Here is a 22,670-nt window from a genome sequence, read left to right on the forward strand (position 1 = left end):
CGGCTCATGTTCAGCCGGCTGTCCACCCACCCCCCCAGGTCCTTTTCCGCCAGGCAGCTTTCCAGCCACTCTTCCCCAAGCCTGTAGCGCTGCATGGGGTTGTTGTGGCCAAAGTGCAGGACCCGGCACTTGGCCTTGTTGAAGCTCATACAGTTGGCCTGGGCCCATCGATCCAGCCTGTCCAGGTCCCTCTGCAGAGCCTTCCTACCCTCGAGCAGATCAACACTGCCGCCCAACTTGGTGTCGTCTGCAAACTTACTGAGGGTGCACTCGATCCCCTCATCCAGATCATTGATAAAGATATTAAACAGAACTGGCCCCAATACTGAGCCCTGGGGAACACCGCTCGTGACCGGCCGCCAACTGGATTGAACTCCATTTACCACAACTCTCTGGGCCCGGCCGTCCAGCCAGTTTTTGACCCAGCGCAGAGTACACCTGTCTAAGCCGTGAGCCGCCAGCTTCTCGAGGAGAATGCTGTGGGAGATGGTGTCAAAGGCCTTACTGAAGTCCAGGTAGACCACATCCACAGGCTTTCCCTCATCCACTAGGCGGGTCACCTGGTCATAGAAGGAGATCAGGTTGGTCAAGCAGGACCTGCCTTCCATAAACCCATGCTGGCTGGGCCTGATGCCCTGGTTGCCCCGCACATGCCTTGTGAGCGCCCTCAAGATGAAAACATGTAAAGTAGAAAGATTAATCTAAAGGAGAGGAAGCAAACATGATTTAAGTCTCAGTACTTGAACTTGAGCCAGATGTGAGAGACAAAGATAATTTCTACTATCACTGCCACAAAAACAAGTGAAAAGAAACTTTCTGTCAAAAATTAGAAAAAACTATTCACTGAAACCTAAATTTGAATGTGCAATTCAAACACCTAGAATTTCCTTTCATGTGGCAAATATTGACCATATAGAATCTAGAAGAGTTCCTATAGGAGCCAAGACCTAATTTACATCCTTAAAAAACTTTAAGTTACTGAAGTTAAAGAGCAAATCTTTTCTTGTAAATCACCAGCTACTCCCACATGGGATATATGATTACTGTAAGCAAGAGCACTCTATTATCAGCTTCCAGTGCAACTTAAAGTAAGCGTAAGATTTTCTTAAGAAAAATTACCTCACACAGGCAAAATGGAGTTCACTGTAAAAAGGGACAGCGTGCAAATGGAATAGAGACTAGCAAGTACTTTGGGATCTGACTTGAAATTGCTTCCAGCTAAAATAAACGAACAAGCCTGTTAGGAGACAAAATTCTTCTGAATCTGAAGAAATAAGAGAAGAGAAAATCAAGAAAGGAAGAATAAGGAGTTTAAAGACATATGGGAACCTTTCCTTTTTTGTTCCACTCTCTCCTCCCAGCCACACACAGAAAGAACTCTCTAACCATTTCAGCAGAAGAAACTAAAGCAAGACAAAATTTTCCCGCACAGATTGCAGAAGCACTTAGAAAAATGGGCAGTTTAGTGCATCCTCCTTACTGTTTCTGTAGCTGCAAAAAGGAGTGGCAAAAGTGAAGAAACTGCTCTGAAATCAATGGCAGACTTCTGTGTGATGGAGGAACACAGACATAAAAACACATCCTGACATCAAAGCTCAAAACCTGATTTCAGTTATGTTTCATCTAACAGTTGCATTCTTTTTCCCACAACCAAAAAAAAATTCCAGAGTTAGCATTTAAAATGGATCGCTTTGATTTACAGCAAAGCATGGCAGACCTTTGACTTAATTAGTCCCCATAAAGACACACCCCTTTTGAGTTCATGTGATTTGTTAACATAGATTCTAAATCTCATGAACACAGAAAATGGCTTTAAATTTTAAACCAATCTTGATTGATCCTGAAATATATGATAGAAGCTTGAAGCAAATGTCTGAGAGGCATTACTGGCTACATGCATCTCACCATAATGTCAGACTACATCAGGATTTATTCCTTCCAGGGACTTTTCAAAAAAATCCTGAATTGCTTTTCTTTTTTAGTTTCCAATTTTAATTTCAATATTTAGCTTCATTTTTCCTAATGCAATTCAATACTGATGCAATTGATATTAGTTATAGAAAAACAAGAGAAAAGCTAACTCTGATCTAGTCATAATCCTGAGCAGTGGAACACAGATGCATGTGCCAGTTTTCCTACCAAGATGTGAATCTCTTTCCAGTAGCATTTTCTTACACTGATATCTGAATCCTGTTAATCAGAATGCATGAATGGCTGTCTAAGTGAAAATATTTTTTTAAATCGATATACCAACATACATATACCCAAATGGGAACACACAGGCATGCACACATATATGCATTCAAACACATATTGAGATTCATTCTGTTCTTCAGAACAGCATTGCTTGCATATGAGAAAAAAAATAGCATCTTTTCCACATATGGGGAAAGAAATGCAATAATAAGAACTAAACTCACTCGGTAGGCATCAAAGCAATAGCTAGGATTAAAATGTAGGTATCTACAATCTCACAACAGACCAATAAATTAATTTACCAGTGCTGCTCCGACTTCTGACCTTCTTTTTTTTTTTTTCTCCCTATAGTCTTAGGTTATATCAAACACCTGTACAACAGATGGCAAAGCCCTGGGCCACTGCCTTAAAGCCTTAGTGCAGGGAGCTGTGGCCTTCCCCAGACATCTATATAATTAGCAAGGGAATTTCCACCAAAAAAACTAGGAACCAATTGTGTAATTGCCTGAAAAAGTGCATTTTTAGTATGTTTTCAGTGGAAGATGAAGGAAAAGTTGTAGATTCACTGATCATTTTAGAAAAATTTGGGATACTTTATGAGTGATGCATTTTCTGTGGCTACTTTGGCAAGAATAACTGCACAAGGAAAAACAATTAGGAGCAATGATACAAGATGAACACAGGCAGCTCCAGGTCACGCAAGGGATAAGAAAAGAATCTACTAAAGAAAAATTGGAAATCTTATATTGGTCTCTATCAATTTTAATTAGTCATCTTTTAATATATCTCTATTGATTTGGAATTTCAGCTCATTCATGTAATTTTTAATGATTCCAATTCACTTAGAAAGGAAACTAGATATTTATATATCACTTTCCATTTTCACAATGTTATCCACAGAACAGACCTACCCCTTTACCAGGTTTCACTTGGCAAAGCAAGTATATTTAAGCAACAGCTCTTTCCCAGCCTGCTACAATGCCATCTAGTGATTCTGGAGCACATTATGTCTAAAAGTCAAAAAATGCTTGCAGGTTGACAACATTATGCTTCTATATTTGTAACAGGGGAAAAGGTAGAACAATAAAAAGCTGTTCAAAGAGCAACATACGTAGACAGGAATTTGTTCGCGTATGGTATTTACCAGGAGACCACTCAGTGAAACATAATAAACCCAACATGTCCATTTTTATTTCTATCTCTTGTGAGGTTAAAAGATTACTTACTCCATTACATCCTCAAACACCTCTTCAAAGGATAAAGTACTTGTGGGAACACAGTTCTGTTCTGAAAAGAATCTAACAGTGCTATTAAAAAGCCAATATCTGTGATACTGAGCATTTTAAATCAATGCTTTTTAGCATAAAAAATAAACTTTTATCCCCAAATTACACTGACTGTTTTTCATTGGAAAAACAACAATTTTTGCTTATTTTATTTTCCTTTTTCTTCTTATGTTTCTGCTTTCTTTGTTTACTGCTCTATATCACATGCAAAACAGGAAAAGAGGCCAGATGAAACAAAACTGCAGCAGTGGAAAAAGGAGCAAACGCACCAGAAAAGCTTTCTATTTTTTTACTTCCTTTCTCATTGAGAGAAAATCTATGGAAAATTGGAGCAAAAAAAGTTCAGTTCATAATTTGTAGCTCAAAATACTACTTCTGTAAGCATTATTGTGGGCCATAGCAGCAAGTGAAATCAGTTCAAACTGTGCTGAGGCACCAGTTGGGAATTAAACAAGGGTTAGAAAAGCTGTACTATGTTTTCCATTATTTTAATAATATTCAAAAGAATTCTTACCTTTTCCTCAGAGTGTTGCTTACAACTAGAGACAGAACACCAGGCAAGGCTTATCACATTATTAACGACTGAAATAGCTGAAATGGGAACCTTTCAAATCAGTGACACAGACCTCCTAAGAGGTCTATAACAAACTTCAAATTAATTGACCAGTGCATTCTATTATTTTTTTTAGAATGTCTCAGAATTCAGGACTTTGTATAACAACATGATAACACCCAGGCAAGGAGGAAGAAAAGCTGGAAGCAAACATACACAGAAGTTTCCTTTAAATCAGACATCACATACAGACAGAAAAAGTTGCATAGGGCAAAAGCGAGTAAAGAAAAGATACAGGCTTTCTCCTATGAACTGTGTTTTCTCACATAACCAGGCACTCTGAAGTCCCCAAAACTGATCACCAGTAAGGTTTTGCTTTATTATTTGCATGAATAATTACTTAATTACTATGCAACTTTACCTACATCCTAGTAATACACTATCCTGACATTGGTTTTGAAATAAAACGTTCTACAGGAATGTACCATCTACCTCACATATATAACCTGTATTGAATATCATCAAGGCTATCCAAATAAATTTGGTATTTAAAAACAATCTGCTGAATGACTCAACAAACTGGGGGAAGGTGAAAAGTTGTCTGAGTCACAGAGAGAATTCAACATTGTGCAGGCAGATTTTCTGTTTTATTAACTAGAACTGCGTAGGATTTAATGATCTGAATGAACCCTGTCTTCATGAAATGAACTCAAATGTCTTCCTGCAGTGAGAACGTACACACATCTGTCAAAAGGTAATCATGACAGTACGTGTACTGCATATATGCATGTATGCGTAGGTTGCCTATATTCTGACAATTAACCAAAAATTCAAAAGCTATAAACATGGATTCGTGGGATGGAACAACCAGCTGTGTATTCACATTTGCTTGAGATACATTGAACCAAAAGAAATAACAGGAAGACAGTGTACAAAAAAAATGGTGGTTTTTTTTTTAAATTAATTACGGGAGGGAGGGGATGTCCATAACAAGGTGCTTGCTATCACTTTGGCATCACTGGATTGAAGCAGGTAGAGAGGAGGAGAGATGTTTGTTTTCACTGAAAAGTTACAATTCAAGCTACATTTAAAAATAGTAATGCTATATTCTTCACTGATATAATTTTAATGACCTTGAGGGTTTGGGAAATCTTGTGGCTAAGTGCCAGAATTATTTTTCTGTGCTAATTGAGAAGACTTTAAGAACAAGCCTGCTCATTTCTAAATTGAACAAATACAAAGCCTATACAGCTACATGAAGGGTTTTTTTCCCCGCAAAACAAAGAATCTTTCTTTCAGAGAAAGTCATAATAAAAATTATTTGATGGTTTTAAGGATTTAAACAACTGTATCACTTAAAAATTACAGTTCTAAACCTGAAGTTGATGTCAAATTCATGATCTATGGATGATAGTATGTAGAGGACTGCTGCAGCTTCCTCATCAAATCCTAATGATAAACTGCACCTCTTGCCCAAAACTACATTACTAGTATAGCAGTTACTCATACAGGAAACAGAAAGCTGGAGAGGCAGGGCAGGAAGACGCAGCCAGCAAGAAGAAAGTCTTCCAAGTAAGATACTGGACTGAGTCTCAGAATGCTTACTTCACACATATGCCACAGGATTCCACCCCTGACACCCTCCCCCCCCCCAACATTTCCAAACTTTTTTCTTTGTCTGTTCCTGACCAGAAAAGTAGAAACAGTAATACTTCTCTCATTAGAGCATAGTTGTCTCTAGCCCCACAAGTAACACACTTCTTTTTGGAAAGAGCGGTCAAAAATAGAGCGGGATTCTTCAGTCATAACCTTCTCTAGTAGCTCAATGCATCAGAGAAATTATACTTTTTTTAGCATAATGTAGCCTAGTACCACCCAAAACAATCCTTCAGCTCTCCTCACAAGGAGGAAAAGAAAACAGGATTCAAACCTAACAATATTTCACACTTAATTGCACAGTAATTGCTGCAATGACTGACAGTAAGCAACCATAATAAAGGCTGCATCAGCTGGAACACACAAAGCTACCTACCTTTCTCTAGATTCCCTAACAGGCTAATTTTGGCTCTGTTAGCTTCAATTATGTTACAGTCTATCAGAGTTTGTTATTACTTGACATTTCCCTAAAATGCCAGCAACATTTAACATAAAACCTCTATCACCTCTGAGAGACCTATGAGAAGGTAAACATCTTATTTGACCTGTGTATGACGAAGGGTGCAAGAGTAAACAGCCCAAAAAAAAAGTGATTATGTTAAAATATGTTACTAAGAATTACTCACATTATCATAATGTCCTGTAACTTAAAATTTCAAAGGAACATTAATACAAAATCAATAGAAGTCAAGAGACAGATACAAAAAAAGCTTAATGATATGGAAAGACTCTTATATGAAAATACAATTTTAAAGTATGGGTAAAAGAGAGATTGTTTCTTCCAGGTAGAAGATTAATAATGGGTAGTTGCACTAGGACCCTTCCTCCTTCCTTCCTCCCCCCAAACAAATCACCCTTGCACTGGCAATAGATCTATTCCAGGTTGATTAGGAGATACTTTAAACAGGACAGATACTACCCTGAACAGTCCTGCCACCCTAACCGGAGTTGTGCCAACAGTGGCAATTTTGGTAAATAAATCAGCGGAGGAAGGGGGTAGGGAAGCATGTAAATGGGTACTACTTCTACTCCTTTATGGGGATAGCAGTATGCGTGCGCGCACACACACACTCTATAGGTTCATCAGATGGTATAATTCTCTTTCTTAGTGCAGAAAGATGATACAAGTCATATTAAACCATAGAACTCATTAGCATTTTGTGGTGGTATTTTTTTAAATTATGAGCATGGAACAAGTAATAGTAGTAAAACCAGTTTTCTTATCAGGATAAAAAATGTAATGTGAATATGCATCCATCTTTCTTAAGGGCAAAAGTTACTATTTATGTGGGAGAAGTATGGCAGTCCGATGGTTCTTTTACTTTTGCACCTCAAAGAAGGAGAAACGCATTGTGAGAAAAGCTTTGCTGAAGCTTCATTGCAGAATGAACAAACCAATCCTTTGTGCCCCACAGGTAGTGTGTTAATCACCTGCTGCAAGCTAAGAGTGAGTAGCTCTGATAGATTCCTACAGGGAGCACACTACCAAGCAAGGACAGCACTATATGCTATGCTATAGCATCGCTCATGGGTTGCTCCAAGGCACATTTTTGACATGCAAAAACCCAACTATTTCTCTTGATGAGGTTGGTTTACAAAAAGTGAAACAGAAAAACAATAAAGGCAGAACAAAGGATGAATGAGAGCAATTATTACTGAGCAAAAAAATGACTCAGATTAGCTTGTTGATGAATGACAAAAGCTTGATAGCTGAACTCATTGTGTCTTCACTTTGTTTAGTGAATTTGTAGCAGTTCAGGGGCTGTTCAGCTCAAATCAATGTTAGGAAATGAACTTTAATTATCTGTTTCAAATCAATGCAACTTTTAAACTGATTCTAACAACTTTCCAGTATACTAGGGAGAAAAAGGTGAAAATCTCTGTACTGCTAATAGGCCTACTAACTCTCAAATCACAAATATACAGAGAGATTAAAAAAAAAATATTTTTAAAAGCCACCAAATAATTTCACTCCACATGAGACACTGTGATATGTTAGAGAATTACACAAGCATCAACAAACACAAGATATCATTAATAGGAACAAATACATTGTCAAGTCCAGGACCAAGCATAAGTTGTGAAAGTCCACACCTGCCAATAAAAGGGACCAGTTGGAAAGCTTTGGAGCAGCAGGCCTTAAAAGGGTAAATCCAACAGTTCCACCAAGATACAAGGTAGTATCCATTCCAAAAGATATCAATGAACTACCTAACACAAATTCCTTGATAACAGATGAGACCTGCAACAGATGCTGAGAGGACGCTGTAAACCCCAAAAGCACACCAAATCACATAATAGCATGCCATAAAATATGGATTTTTTTTTTGATCTTCTGAGTACAAGGATTGAAAACTCCTGACAATTTATGCTTGCTAGCCCAGGAGGCTCTTAAAAATCAATTTGTAAACCCAGCATTTTTCTGCTGATTTGTAAACCCATCATATTTCTGCTAATTTCACAGACTCTGGACCCAGTTATATCCACCAAGGATGTGTCCTACAGAACATCTGTCTTTCACTTTGTTCTCTGTTCCACAAAAAGCTCCTACTTGTAACAACTCTAAAACTTCACCTCTGAAGTAATACTTAACTTGCTAAAGTACAGCAACCTTGGAACTGAATACTGCAGTGGCTGCAAGTAAGTTCAGCTAAAATATATAAAAGGATCTTTTTCCTATGCTTCTTGACACCAATGAAAAATTAGTTCATAGTCTCTTCCTGAGAATATGAATAATCAAAGCTAAAGCAAGGGCAGAAAATCTTCGCCAAAACGTCCCCTCAATTTAACCTCTGTTCAAGTTCTTAATGTAAATAAGTTTGCATAAATATATACCACCCCATAGCTACTAGAGTTTTCATGAAGCCTCCACATATCACAGTGAAGAAAAAAAATGTCAGCGTGGAAGAAGAAGTAGCAATAATCCTTGCTTTACCTTTCTTTTACATTCAACTTCCAATAACAGTAGCCTCCTCACTACAAAACATCTTCTATATTTCATCTGAAAAATATCCCTCCTCTTCTCCAATCCAGCCTCTGTCATTTCCCTCCATCTCATAATGCAGTTATTCTGCATGATTCATACCTGTCCTGTGATTATTTCAACATCTATGGGAACTGAGCTGTACTGAGAAACAGTCCACTTCACAGAGGTCCTATTTTCTGCTGCCTACTATTTACTTAGTCATTTTGTCTTTCACAAAATTGGGATTGCTCAAACAAGCAGAATCTGAACCCATAAGTAGCTTTGAAAAAAGCAGTCCATCTCTTGCCTCTATCCATGCAGAGTTACTGCTCGTTTTTACCCCACTCCTTTCCCTGCATAAAGCAAAATGTGTTTTGAAAGATTTGTTGTTGTCAGATATTATTGCACTATCTTTGTCCACTGTTGAAAAAGAAAGCATACTAAGTTTTGGCAATAAGGCTCCTGCTCTGTCTGTTTTTCCCAGATTAGTACATAGCACACAACACATATCAATGTGCAAGTGTTCCGTGCCTCAGAAAATAATAGTGGTTTAAAAGTATGATTTTATGCTACTCTGGAGAAGAATTTCACATTTCACATTTCACAGATGGAGGAATCAAGAATGAATGATCAAGTCACTTGTCCAAACTAATTTAGTGGCAAATTCAAGAACAGAACCCAAGTCCCCTACTATATTCATTAGGCCATAACGCTTCAATATCAACAGTTAGTATCAACAGAAACTCCTTTTGCAACTTTTCCTGTTTAATGAATCTTTCTGATCAAGCCTGATATTAAGATGTCCCATTACAGAGAGAAAAGATTATTTCTTCTGTGTTAATGAACTGCAATCTTGATCTGAAATGACACTACTCCACTAACAGTCAGGGGTTTGGATTGCTTGCCATCTGTTCATTCATGTATAATTTCAAAGGGAAAATCATCAACTAAGGTAAATGAACAATTTGAACTTCGTAGGTCATTTATCTCTGAAGGTTTAAGATAATTTGGCTATAGTAACTACCATATTTTTATTATCAAATGCATAATAAAAGGAAAATTTGTTTTCCAGACAGAGTTTCAAATCCTGAGAACCACAGGAACTTTTCTAGATGCTAAATATCTGCAGCTCCCACTGATTTCACAGGAGTGAGTGGTCAACATCTTTTGACTTTTTAGAAAGATAAAAATAACAGCATCAAATCAAGTAACAGTCTGGTAAGCCAATGATCTGCTCATCAAATTGTAATGAGGTCACTACTATATGTTTTTCAGAATTTTACCTGCCCACTTATTTATTCCTTTTATTATCTGATTCTAGGACATCGTCTTTTTGCTACAGGCACTATTAAGTAAATGTATTTTATTTGCTCTACTCTTTGGTATTCTGTTCTTCTACTCTTGCTCCATGAGTTAACAGAAGTAACTTTTTTGAAGGTAAGAAATAAAAGGATAACTATTTGAAAAAGTTTTCTGAAAAAGGACACTGCTTGTGAGTATTCAAATAGTACAGATTCTGACTTTATGCTTAATGGGAGCTCTGAAACATAACTGCAATGGTTAGAGAGCACTAGGAAGTCATCTTTCTGCTGGAACCTGCCACCATTAGTAGGCAATGATCCTAACAGGAAAAGGCTAAGCAGTATGAAGTATGACACATTTATTGATACCTTTCGGCTTATCAATTCACTTTTGAATAAGAGATGTAGGAGTGGTACTTATTCAGTAACAACCACAATTTGAAAAGGAGTTACTGACAAAGGGAAATTTAGAGACAGCTTAATCTTGGGAGAAAACTTCTGTGGCATTCAGTTCTATTTCTCTATAATCAAGTATTCTTTAGATTAAAGGGTCTGAAAAAAAGATAGTAACACCTTAAGAGTAATTCTAGCACTAATATTTTGATTTACCTATAGGAAATTGAAATACAGGAGTCATAAACCAAGGACTGAACACAGCACCAGTTAAGATGCTTCATTTTGTTCTGTTTCAAAATTTAGCTCCAGAAATTAAATGTCAGTCAAGAATTCAGTAGAGCCAGAGAAATCTAATTATTGTGTCAGAAAAAGAGGAAGATGTTAAGTAAAAGTATTTGGAATTACAATCAGTCAAGGAATTCAGTGGGACTTCCAGGATTGGGGTAGGGGTAAAAGGGTGGGGATTTATACTTTCAATAGGTTTGACAATTAGTTTTTACAGTTGGGCTGGATGGCCCAGGGAATACTGGATTTATATCTTTTTCGAATTCACCTGTGTGAAGCTGTGCTTTTAGTATCTGAATGTCAGGACCTTGCTTACTGACTTTGGATAGTGAGCTAAGCTTAGCTATTTTGAGGAAGGTAACCACCTAAGAAACACCATGGAAACTGGTTCCATAGTTGGCATTTTAGTACAGTAAGGTTGAAGCATGCCACAGAATAAACAACCTCTCTCTCATATCGCTTTTGGAAATAGCCCAGGCACAGAGTTCAATCATGCTGCCCAGAGGTTGAAATTCAGACATGCCTAGATTTGGTGGTTTAATTCAGAACTAACTCTGTTCACAAAATCAGAGATAATATAGAAATAAAATTTGGAAATCAGTTGGCAGTGAAGGTAAAATGGAAAGGGCGTGCAGGCAGCTTTATTTCACTGAGAGAATGAAGGGACATCTTGCTTAATAGTGTTTCTGTTTTTCCTTTCCCTTAGGAGTCCTAGCCTAGAAGCTCATTGCCCCAGTTCATTATATTTCCACTTTATTATTATAGCCTGACATCTTTGACCATTAAAAAACATTTATCACTATAAATTGTGAAGTGATGCAAAATGAAGCAATGATCCATTTCCAACTTGATAACCAGAATGGCTGGAAGAAATAACGATGGTCAGACTGCTGTTCAAATGCCTGTGAGTCTCCAGTGATCAAAGGAGTGTGTTATTCCCTTTAACTGGGCTATCCAGCCTTGTCTTTGGGTAGTTAAGGATGAACACTCAGGAGTGTTTTGGATTCAGTTATAAAATGTAAAGCAGCAAAACCATGAAGTTGCTACTTAACCCCACTGTTCGTCACATGCTTCTGTCATGTCCCTGCTTTTCTTTGAGAAACAGGACAAAAGCACAAGTACATTTTTTCAGTGCTTCATTACTTAAATTTATTTATAAAATTGACATGTGGTTGTCAGAGTTCATACATACAAATGCAGAAAAGCAGAGGAAGTTTCCTTCTTCAGAGAAAGAAATGTGTTCAAACATACATTCGAATTCTGACACACCTCCCTGAATTGAAAGTATTGTGGAGAAACTGCTCATTCCTTCACATACAGTATTTCTTTTTACTGTGATACTGTAAATGTCCTTTACTTCTAGGGATGACATGCAGGTTATGAGCTTTCCCTCATCCTCACCTATTTCTGCTTTCTTCTTTCACTCTCTCAAACTAGCAACGAGAACCATTTATAAATCAAATAAATGAATTGTTATACTGTTATGTAACTATTTTCATTTTAATTAAAGGGTTTTTTAAAAAATTAAATATCCTGGATATATTACAATGGACAATGATGATGAACTGTGGGATAAGCATTCACTTTCTATACTTCTTATGTATGTACAAGTGTAGGTTTTTCTCCTTACACTTGTTCTAATTCTAATTAAGCCTTCTCAGAATCCCTGCTTCCTAATCATTCTTTTTCTGTCCAAGCTTTCTAAGCAGAACAGTTCACTCAAGTGATACCCATCTGTCTCAGGCCTGAATGAACGGGGTTTTGTTTGGATTTCTTTATAAAATCAGCCTTGCAGCTAACGCATGGCATTTGAAAATGCCCTCCCAAATCCAAAAGAATAGTAAGACTCTTCCTTTCACAGAAAGTCAATGTTTACTTGTCTTTTTGTTGCTCCCCCCCCTTTTTTTATAGTTTTTTTTTAAACACGAGTAATACTGGATTCTAAATGTGTAAAGCTACAGGAAGGCATAGCACATCATATTTCTGTTATTTTCATCTTTTATCTGCATTTCATTTAAAGCTATGGAGCATTAGCATCTACATTAATTTGCAATGAATATAAAGCTATTGCCAAGTAAACAGGATTTCTGACAACTCAACAGCACATTTGCTGCTACACATTCTTTTCTCGATAACCAAAGTTTCCACTTATGGAAATACCTTTTGACTTTGGTATACTAGAGGTTTTTCCTCTCCATTTTTCTTTTAAGTCCACACTGCACCCATTACCACCTGTGATGTGTTTCCTTCTGTTGTAAAGAGTGAACAGAGAAACTTCCAAAGCACGTTTGGGATGCCTTACACTGGCATCTATCCAAAACACCTTTCTCAGGGTACCATCCTGCAGGAAGGCTGCCACTGGCAATTGTGCTAGCAAATTGAGAAACGTAATATCTGTAATTCCTAAAGAGGTATGTACATGCTTTTGTGTTTGTTTTTGGTATTAGGCAATACGCCAGCGAAGGGTGGGGGTGTTTTGTCAAGGACACGCCACAACTCATCCTTTCTTTTCACAAAGCTCAAACACTACATTCCATATCAGTTGACAGCATGTTCAGTCAGGCTAATGATAGGAACTGCTTCCCAGAATGAGGCTTGTAAAACTATCAGGCAATTCAAACAGGACTGCCTATCTTGACTAGAGACTACCACATGGTCAGTGCAGACGGTATTCTTCTTGGTACAAGAAATCACTATATGATTCATTGGTCTCTGACAGGGGACCACAACTGGGATAGGCTAAAGGGCACCCTTATGAAAATAAGAGATTGAAGAAACTGGTGAAAGCAGTTTTATTTCTGGATACAGTACTATTTTATGAGGTCAAGGGCATCATACAGTAAAGTTTTCACTAGTCTTAACTTGTGAAAACAAGGTATGAGAAAAACATCAAACTGGAAGATAGGAAGATAGCATTCATACAAAATCACTTTAGAAAATGCTTATTCCACCTACTCAGATACCAAGATTATTATACAAAGATGGCAAATATTTAGCCATCTTCTAGTTCCTAATGTAGGATCTTATGATAATATACTAATTATATTCCCATTCCCCACATGCAATGGGAATATAATCTCCTTGACTGAAAGAATTCCAAAATAATTTTCATCAAACTCTGGTTATTAAGGCAACTTGAAATAAAAAGGTAAACTTTTTTCATTTAAGCTTCTGTATGTGATATTTATGTCTTCCCCATTTCTGGGGAAGAAATTCCCCCAGAAATCCCCTTTGTTTATTACCTAGAATTTTCACCTAGTGAGCTACCAGAACATTTTGTAAAATAAATTCTCTGAAACAAATTATATCACAGTTACTTCTGCTTATTAGAGAACAGCAATCCCTATGACAAGGGTCTCTGTAATCTTCATATGCTTCTAGTTACTACCTTTATAGGCAGGAACTCTGTGTGCTATATATAAGCAGGTAGACAGTAAGGCCACTACCAAAATCAGAATCCAGATACTCAGATTCTCTCAGTCGTTAGAATCAAAGTAGAAGCTTTACTTGCTGGCAAAGAAAGTCTTTCAATTTTCATGGAAGAGACACACATTATTGGACTGTTGTCACTTTATGTAATGTTTTCCCAATGATTTAAGTTAGTTTGTAAGATCCTTAGATCAGGATTTGTAGTTTTAATACCACATGTCACACAGAATTATAGTCTGACATACAAATGTTAATATAACAACAATTGACCCCGTAGGCATCTACAAATTCTGATCTATCAATGGCTGTCAACATGAGTCAGTACTAATAGCCAACTTGAAAAAATTCAAAAATATTTCATATGCCAACAGGTTGCAAATATTGCTTTTTCCATCCCTTCTCCTTTTTACAGCTCTAGGTTCCCTCATCCTATTTAAACCTAATTTTGGAAAATGTCTATAGGGATTTCCTCCGGAGTTTCTGAGCCTCCTTATTCCCACGGATGTTTCACCCAATTTTGCATTGGAATAAGCGTATATGATTTGTTGTATATTGAGACCTTACGCAGCTATGCATCTCTATGGCAATATTTGCAAACAGAAAGCAGATTCTTCTCAACAGGTACAGGTGATACTTTTAGCAAACAACTAAAATATTTGCCAAGCTAAAGTATCAACCCTGCTGGATGAAAACCAGAAAGAATTAAGAGTAATGAAGCTGCCAGACAGAGTTTAGATGGTCTTGCTTATCAGCACATCAATGTCTGTAAGCTTTCTGCAGGTCTAATCCAATTCTTTAAACAGTCTATTATCCCCTCCATCCCCAAAAGACAATAGGAATTCCTCATCAGGTTGAAAAATTGGCCTGAGGTCTTCCTGTGTGAAGAACAAAATAGTTTTGAAAATAACCAGACAGTGCTTCAATCAAAAGAAATTCTTCAAAAACCAGGCTAGTAGATATGGTGGACATACCCCCTACATTTCAATAGAAGAAAAACTTTGTTATGAATATTTCAGGGAAAAATGTGCAATTATTCTTGGAGATGGTTTTGCATATGTTTTACATTTCAGAAAAAATAACTTCAAGGATTGTAAGCATTAGAAAATCAAAACTGTTTCACATGCACAATTTTTATAGGTTAATGTATTTCTACTACACTTTATACTACATTTATCCTACTTTCTGTATGTATAGAAAAGTTTATACTTTTTTTTTAAATACATTCTCTGTAAATGAAAAAGTGCTAGGAATGGAGAATGAATTTTTCATGAGAAAACACGGCTGAGGCCACGACAGGGTCAAACTCTTCCCCTTGAGCTCTGCCAGTGTGCCTTAATGTTTTCCTCGAAGCTCTACCCTTTGGAGTCAAATAGTGGAGAAATATTCAAACTCTCTTCCTCAAATGTTCTTCCCTGATGAATATTGAGAAAGTTCTAGTTATCTGTGCAGGAACAGAACCAAACATCTTTAAATGCTCTACAAAAGCTATCAATCATTTTTGTTGTTATTTTTTCAGTGGTAGATATGTTCTGAAAGCCTCGATTAAAAGAAGTTCCACTACGCCAACCAGTACTTAATTTTCTTAAAAGCATCTGAAGAAAAAAATCATAAACCTGTTATCTAAATTGGCAGGGTTTTTTTCAGTGCCAAAGATCCACAGCTGATATTTAGATATGTCAGAAGAAAAGAGATAAAGGTATCTTCCTTCAGGCTGTAGGATAGCTTACATTTTTTTCCCTCTAATACATACATTTGAAATAGATTTAAAGTCAAATCTGCATTCTAGCAGGACCTGCTCAAGATATATCTTAGTTATTAAAGACACTGCAATTACTAAAGACTACCTAATGATTTCTGAGAGTTCAATGAGGGGCTTTAGACTAGTTCACAACATGCAAATACATTCCCCACTGGTGATTTCAGCAGTGAGCCCAAGGACCCCATTTACAACTGACCTGGGGCATCGGTTCTTTCCCAGATCAGCACAAAACAACTCAGTGTGGCATAGATAAAGGGCATTTTCCAGCTATGCTTCTGAACAATCTTTTTCTGCTCAAAGCTTAGAATGAGGTTTCAACCCTCGTCCTGCTTAGTCTGCCAACCACTTAAAACTTTCTGTCCAAAATTTTGCAACTTCTATTCTTTTAGCTTTTGTGATTCTGAATTCCTGTTCTCCTTTTATATTCTTCTATTCATTCCTTCAGCAAGCTGTCACTCACCTCTTCAGTGTTCACTGGGATTTTTGTAGACACTTTATCCATAAGAAACAACAATCGCCGGCTACCTCTCTCAAATTTGACTTCTCTCCAAAATGAAGTCTTAGTCTGTCTGTTCAGTGTGTGGAATTATGACCCACATGTGAAGCTCAACACAACTAAAGCAGTGTTTCTAATTAATTTTCTTTCCCAACCATCCTCCTAAGTCTCTACTCCCAGTCCTTCATATTACCAGACCTATCTCCAAAGCTAGAAGCAGACACTATGAAGACACGACTGCTACACAGATACGATGCCAGCTATCTGTCACATAACCACTAGCACATGCTACCACATGCTTAATATCCTTCGTTGTCTTTCCTCTTACTGCCTCATGTTTCATGTGCTACGAAGAGGCTGTCTCCCTACTATAGTTGACCAATTTTATCACATTTCCAACTGTGCCTATTGATCATTTTTCCCATGCTGCCCTTCCCCCTTTGGAGAGTACTCGTCAGAAACATTCCCTACATCATTTCATTAGCTAACTTAACATTCCTCTTTAAAAATCCACTCTGACATCTGCTGATTTGTTTTGCATAAAGGAAATGCGTTGATAGCAGACCACTGTGTGCTTATATCACATCTAATGGACAGACCAACAGCAATCCATACTTTCTTTGCACTTCATCACAAGCATATCTATTTGTACTATAAAATCTTGATACTAAGAACAAACCGATTTTGTCTGTAATTTCACTGAGTCTAGTGTAAAGGTCATGATTCATGACAGATTCCTGAATTTGTTGGCAAAAACTAATCTTATAAAATAATAGTCCCAGAATGAATATCTGCCATTTTTAGGTGATTGCATTTGATAACTCTGAGTCTGTGCAAGATAGATATATCCAAAAGAGAAAAATAAATTTAAAGCTCTGATATAACAAAATAATTACATTCTTTTATTAGATTTGAATCAGAGTTTGAGCCTCACTATTCCTGTATTATCAGTTCAGTGAATTCTCAAATCCTTAGTTTCTAAAAGTTAATTTCCAGCTATGTAATTGGCCCCTTTAGACATATAAGGAAGACAGACTAGGTATTTCATGGAATAATATATTTGAGTTTAATATTTTGAAGGTATTATTGTTATTAAAAGATTTCCTGTACCTGATAAAAATAAGTGTATGCCATTATTGTCTCTAATATAACAAGACGTTGGGCTCTACATAATCAAAATGTAGAGTTTTAATTTATTAATTTTATTTTTTTTTAATCCCTTTGCAGATTACTTTGCCCCTCACTTTACTCAAGTAAGCACTGAGCTGTACAAGGTGGCACTGTTAAATTATTTATTTCTGCCTGCTTACTGGCCTTCATAAATACACTAACCTAGCCATGTAAACTGCATATCAAATGTAGCTTCAGCTTTTGACCCTAATGGTCAAGTAGCTGAAATCCTGCTATAGTCTTTTCATTCTGGCATTCATTCTTAAGGACATATAAGCTTCATGAAAAGGAAGCTCTGATGCAGATCCAAAGAAATTTTTTGCTAAGCTATCTTTATAGGTAGAAAAAAATATATACCTCTTGACATAAAGCATAATTTACAGTTATCTATCTTTTAAACACTCCTGTGCTACACAATCAAGTTGGAAAGCAAATCAGACAGGTAACCTACCCTTACAGCTGTTCCTGGATCACACTATTTAGAGAGGAAGTAGCTAAAAATCCCATTGTAAGTGGGGTTTTATCAGTTATGAAATATCAATAACATTTGCCATCATCCGAAATCTGCATTTTTTGTCTCCTTCCCACAGCAGATGTTTGGCTCATTTTCCTCATAATTTACACTCTAGAGAGCCCACACCACATTTAAATTAGTGGCTCAGTGTCCTTCCCATCTCAAAATATTAAACTGTCTTTGCTTTCCTGCCAAAATTAGCAAAATTCAAGGGTCACCTCTAGACTGTTACTTGTGTTGAGTGGTAGTTTTTTTTCCTCAAGTAGTTTCATTTATTGATCAAGAACAGCAGCATTATTATTTGTGAGTAACATTTTCTTATTTGCAATTTGTTTGTAAAATTCTTGAAGGATAAGGCAAGAACAATGCAAAAATCACAAGACTGTAGGTGAAGGTAAACAGCATGACATGAACAAAGGTTCAGGAAAGACACTTAAATATGTCAGTCACCCTGTCTACAAAGTGGCTTAGACCCATTATAATCCTGCTCAGGTCTTGTGACCCTGAGGGATTCTCCTCACCTTTCCCTGAGTGAAAGCAATTCAGTCAATGAGACCAGTCTGCTTGACTGCAGCCTCCACTACATGTCCCACATTGCCTTCCCAGCTCTGATGGCAGGTCCAAAAACTGTCCTGTGAGAGTCCACCCTGTGACTACCACAATGATAAAAGACTCAAGAACATAATTTTCAAATCCATGTGTTACTTTATCATTAACAGTGCATTACAAAGTCCACAGAAGTTCTGACCTTTTTCTTCTACATATCAGTGCTTGTGGAGTTGTTGGGAAGCACTTAACCATTCTGGCTCAGCACCATCATTTCAGTATCTATTTTCTCTCGTGTTCATTTAGTATTCTTTTGCTTCTAGCTTCAGCCCTAGAAAAAGTGAACTCATTTCAGACTCCCCAGAGCCAAGTGAAAGGTCTTCTTAGCTAAACAGCCTTCCAACCAGTAAAGACAAGTGACTCTTCTTAAAGAATTAAGAGTAAAGTATCCGCTTAACATGTTCATTCACAAAATATTACACCAGAAAACCTCTTCTATCACACACACACACAACTTTACATTCAAAAAGTGGTATTGTCTTGTTTGTCATGCATGTATTCAATTTTTTGAGTTATCAAATAATAATGCAAACCACAGAAAAAACAGAGGAGGGGGAACAGAGGAAAAAAAAAAAGAAATTGGAAAATTATTAATGGCTTTCTTCCAGGTGCCATTAATTTCAGTGGGACTTTTGAAAATTCAGCACTTTAAAAAAGGCAATAAATATTTAGTGATAATTGAAAACTTGTCTACCTCTGTGTGGACAACATAGATGGATTCCTAATCTGTTCCTAAACTCAATCTTTTTGAAGTGGAACATATACTTTTTGTAAATTTATGCAAGGAAAGGATGCCTTGTAGAAAGAAATGTAAGGACACATCAAATAATTTTGATTATATTTCTGGCTGTGCTGTGGACTGAGTGCATGACCTTTTGTAAATTCTATAAACATCAATTTTCAAAGCTTTGGCATGAGGATACACAGCTCCAGTTGCACACAACAAAAGTTATGATCCTCAAAAATCATCTGAGTCCTTGACTCTCTCTTAGTCTTAATAATATCTGACACAGTCCAGCAATAAATGTCATAGGAAAGCTTTAAAGTAAATAACTAATAAATTGCAAAGAAATATACAAAGCCAGGTGATGTCATATTACTACTAATTTAATCACAAAACTAATTACCTCAGCAAGTGAAATAAACATCATCTCAGAACTATTGCAGGGGAAAGAAAGGAATGAAAGTATTAAAATAAACATTGTGCTTCAGTGTCTGTGCTTATACACTGCTTGGATACTATAAAAGCATCTTGGAAAAATTGTTTACCCACTTTCATTCCACCACATTGCATTCTTCCAAGAATAACAAACATAGATCTGGCTACACTTAAACTGTATTGCTGGCATAGGAGTAAGAAGGAGCACTGACAGTAACTGCATTCAATGAATTCTGAATCCAGCATCAGAAAAGCGCATGCTGCTTATTTAATGTTGATATCAGTATCTAGAAGACGGAAAGAGGAAGGGCAAAAATACTGACTTTTTAGGAGACAATTCTCTGACATCGAGGTGTATATTCAGAGTCAATGGGAATAAAGTTAGTCTTGAGCAATGATGAAGCAGAAAAAAGAAACAGCAGAGAAAAAATAAGAAGGAAGAGGACGACTTTTTGAAGTAAGCTAATTGCAGAAGTTGAACAGATTAAAACTTCTGTCGTTAATACACAAATGGTGCAGTACAGAAAAGTTAATTCCTTCCATCGGGGGGCGATGTAAATGAAATCACTCTGTAATCCATTTCAGCACAAGCTGCAGCAATTGTAAATACCAACTGTAAATAAATATGCCTTGCTTTCATTTTTCTGTATAACATTTCCTATTTGTTTCATGATAATTGTAGGTACTAGGTTGGCAGAATTAAGAAGTTTGTTAATCCATGGCAGGCACAGCCTGGATGATGGCATAACAATCTAAAATGTCAGAAGCCAGTTGTGCTACATACTCCTGCAATTTAAACCACTATGAGGTATCTCATGTTCAATGGTGTTACAACTAATTTCCATAAATAGATGCAATTCATTCAGTTTGATTTGTAAAGAAATTCTGACATGAAAATTTGAAATTTTTTTAATCCTCTCCACAGCAGGAACATGGATTTCCTCCCTGCCCTCCTTTTTTGGTTCTCATTATCACCCTGTGTGCTAGAGATTTGCTGATAAGCAGCACATCTATTAAAAACAAGTCTTGGAGAAAAAGTTAATCTGAATTCAATTTATAAACTTTCAATTCAAAATGCAATTAAATTAGTATTTTGAGATAAAAAGGGAACATTTCAAACACTGATTATTGTTGTCTTTTCAAAAGAGGGTTTGAGACACCATAATAATTTGCTTTAGGAGATTTTTTTTTAAATCATGTCTTTCATTCATTACAGAACTTTTTTGAAAATTACCTAAAGTAAGAGGAAAAATAGTTAAATTGAGTAGTTAAAAATATTTTTAAAATTAAGTTGACACTACATGTCTCAATTCAGGTGTGAGGGCGGAACTGTTTTGGCTGATCCTGAAACTATCTTTTTCCTTCCATTATTTTTCAGTTCTGCCATCAAACTGAACGTATTTCTTTCTTCCTCTTCTACTATATTGCTTTTCCAAACTGCAGCAGGGGGAGCTACCAAGAGAATATTTATTTGAGCAAGCTGTTAGGCAAAGAGAGGAAAGCAGCAAAAAGCAAATAAGCAATCACTCTCCTGACACCTGTGGTCCCCAAAATGAAATAATGGCACAGGCACAACAGAAGTACATTCTGTTATCCCCATCCGGGGATTTCTGATACTTAACATTTCAGATCAATATTTTTTAAAGGTAGTAATTATCTCTCTCAGATATCGATGGGAATTCTACACCTAAACAAATTTTAAAATTTGCCTCTGAGGTATCTAAATGTGGGAGCAGATGCCCTTTATTTCAGTTTTGGGTTTCCTGGTCAGGAAGTGAGTGGTTCTACCACATTTCTTGTGCAGACCTCCTGCACAGAAGAGTTTTAACAGGCTTGATAAATCTTCAATGCACTGAAATCACTGTGTACACAAGGTAAGAGTTGATTTACATATATACACATTAGAAATGATTTTCAGAAAGAGTAGCAGACTATTATAAATGAAACTGGGACATCTGGTAGCTTTGCTTATGAGGAATCACACCTTTAGAAGGATTTGTTAAGAGTCATCTGGAATGACTGTGGTACACATATTCTACAACATCAGTTAATTGGAACCAAAGTCATACTCTTTGGTTGTTCTCATTACTGAGCCATCATACCAAGAGCAAAGCAAGTTATAGGACTGTCTGAAAGAAGGGCTGGACTGGTTAGTTGTCCTGCCACACAATAAAGCTTCTATATGGTCAAGGCAGCTGAAGAACATTAAACATTACTGCCCACTGTATCTGCAAGCACTGCATGGTTGCAGGAAACCTATGACTACTGTTTCACAATAAGCAGTGCTATAGCCAGGCAAAAGGGACTGTGAAACCAAATTCTCAGCTTTGCACTTAATGTAAAAAGGAGCAAAGGGAATGTGGGTTTTATATGAGAGAACAAAAAATATTAAAAGTTTCTGAATGATCTAAGGCTGAGGACCAATCTTGCTATTTTCAAAGGCTGAGAAGAACATAACATACTAGGTTGTAACTGCAATCCAAGAGTAAAAACTCAGAAAGAAACTGCTGAAAAATCCATAATAAGCTATCAACAAAGCAAGAGGAATCTGCTAAATAGAGAAAGTCACCCAGTCCCGACTGTAACTTACACGGGATAGATTACAGTCTGTCATGACAGAGAATTCAAAATGATGCAAGAAAAACACATAGACAGAAAATTTGTGAAGCCCAGAAGTCAAAGTCTGTGCAAACAGCACATGGAACTACACATGCTGTGACAATGCCAACAAAAACAATGCTTTTCTGTACTGTGCAGGCAACCCACTCACCTTGTGCTTTATAAACATTATTCCCACCCCCATCACTTAGACATAAGAGCCCTAAGCCAGCATGTGTCATCAAACCTCTTTTCATTGATCTTCCAAGAAATATCTACCTCCTCCTCTAAATCTGTTCTC

Source organism: Pygoscelis adeliae, unplaced genomic scaffold, assembly GCF_000699105.1.
Source record: "Pygoscelis adeliae isolate BGI_AS28 unplaced genomic scaffold, ASM69910v1 Scaffold117, whole genome shotgun sequence".
NCBI lineage: Eukaryota > Metazoa > Chordata > Aves > Sphenisciformes > Spheniscidae > Pygoscelis > Pygoscelis adeliae.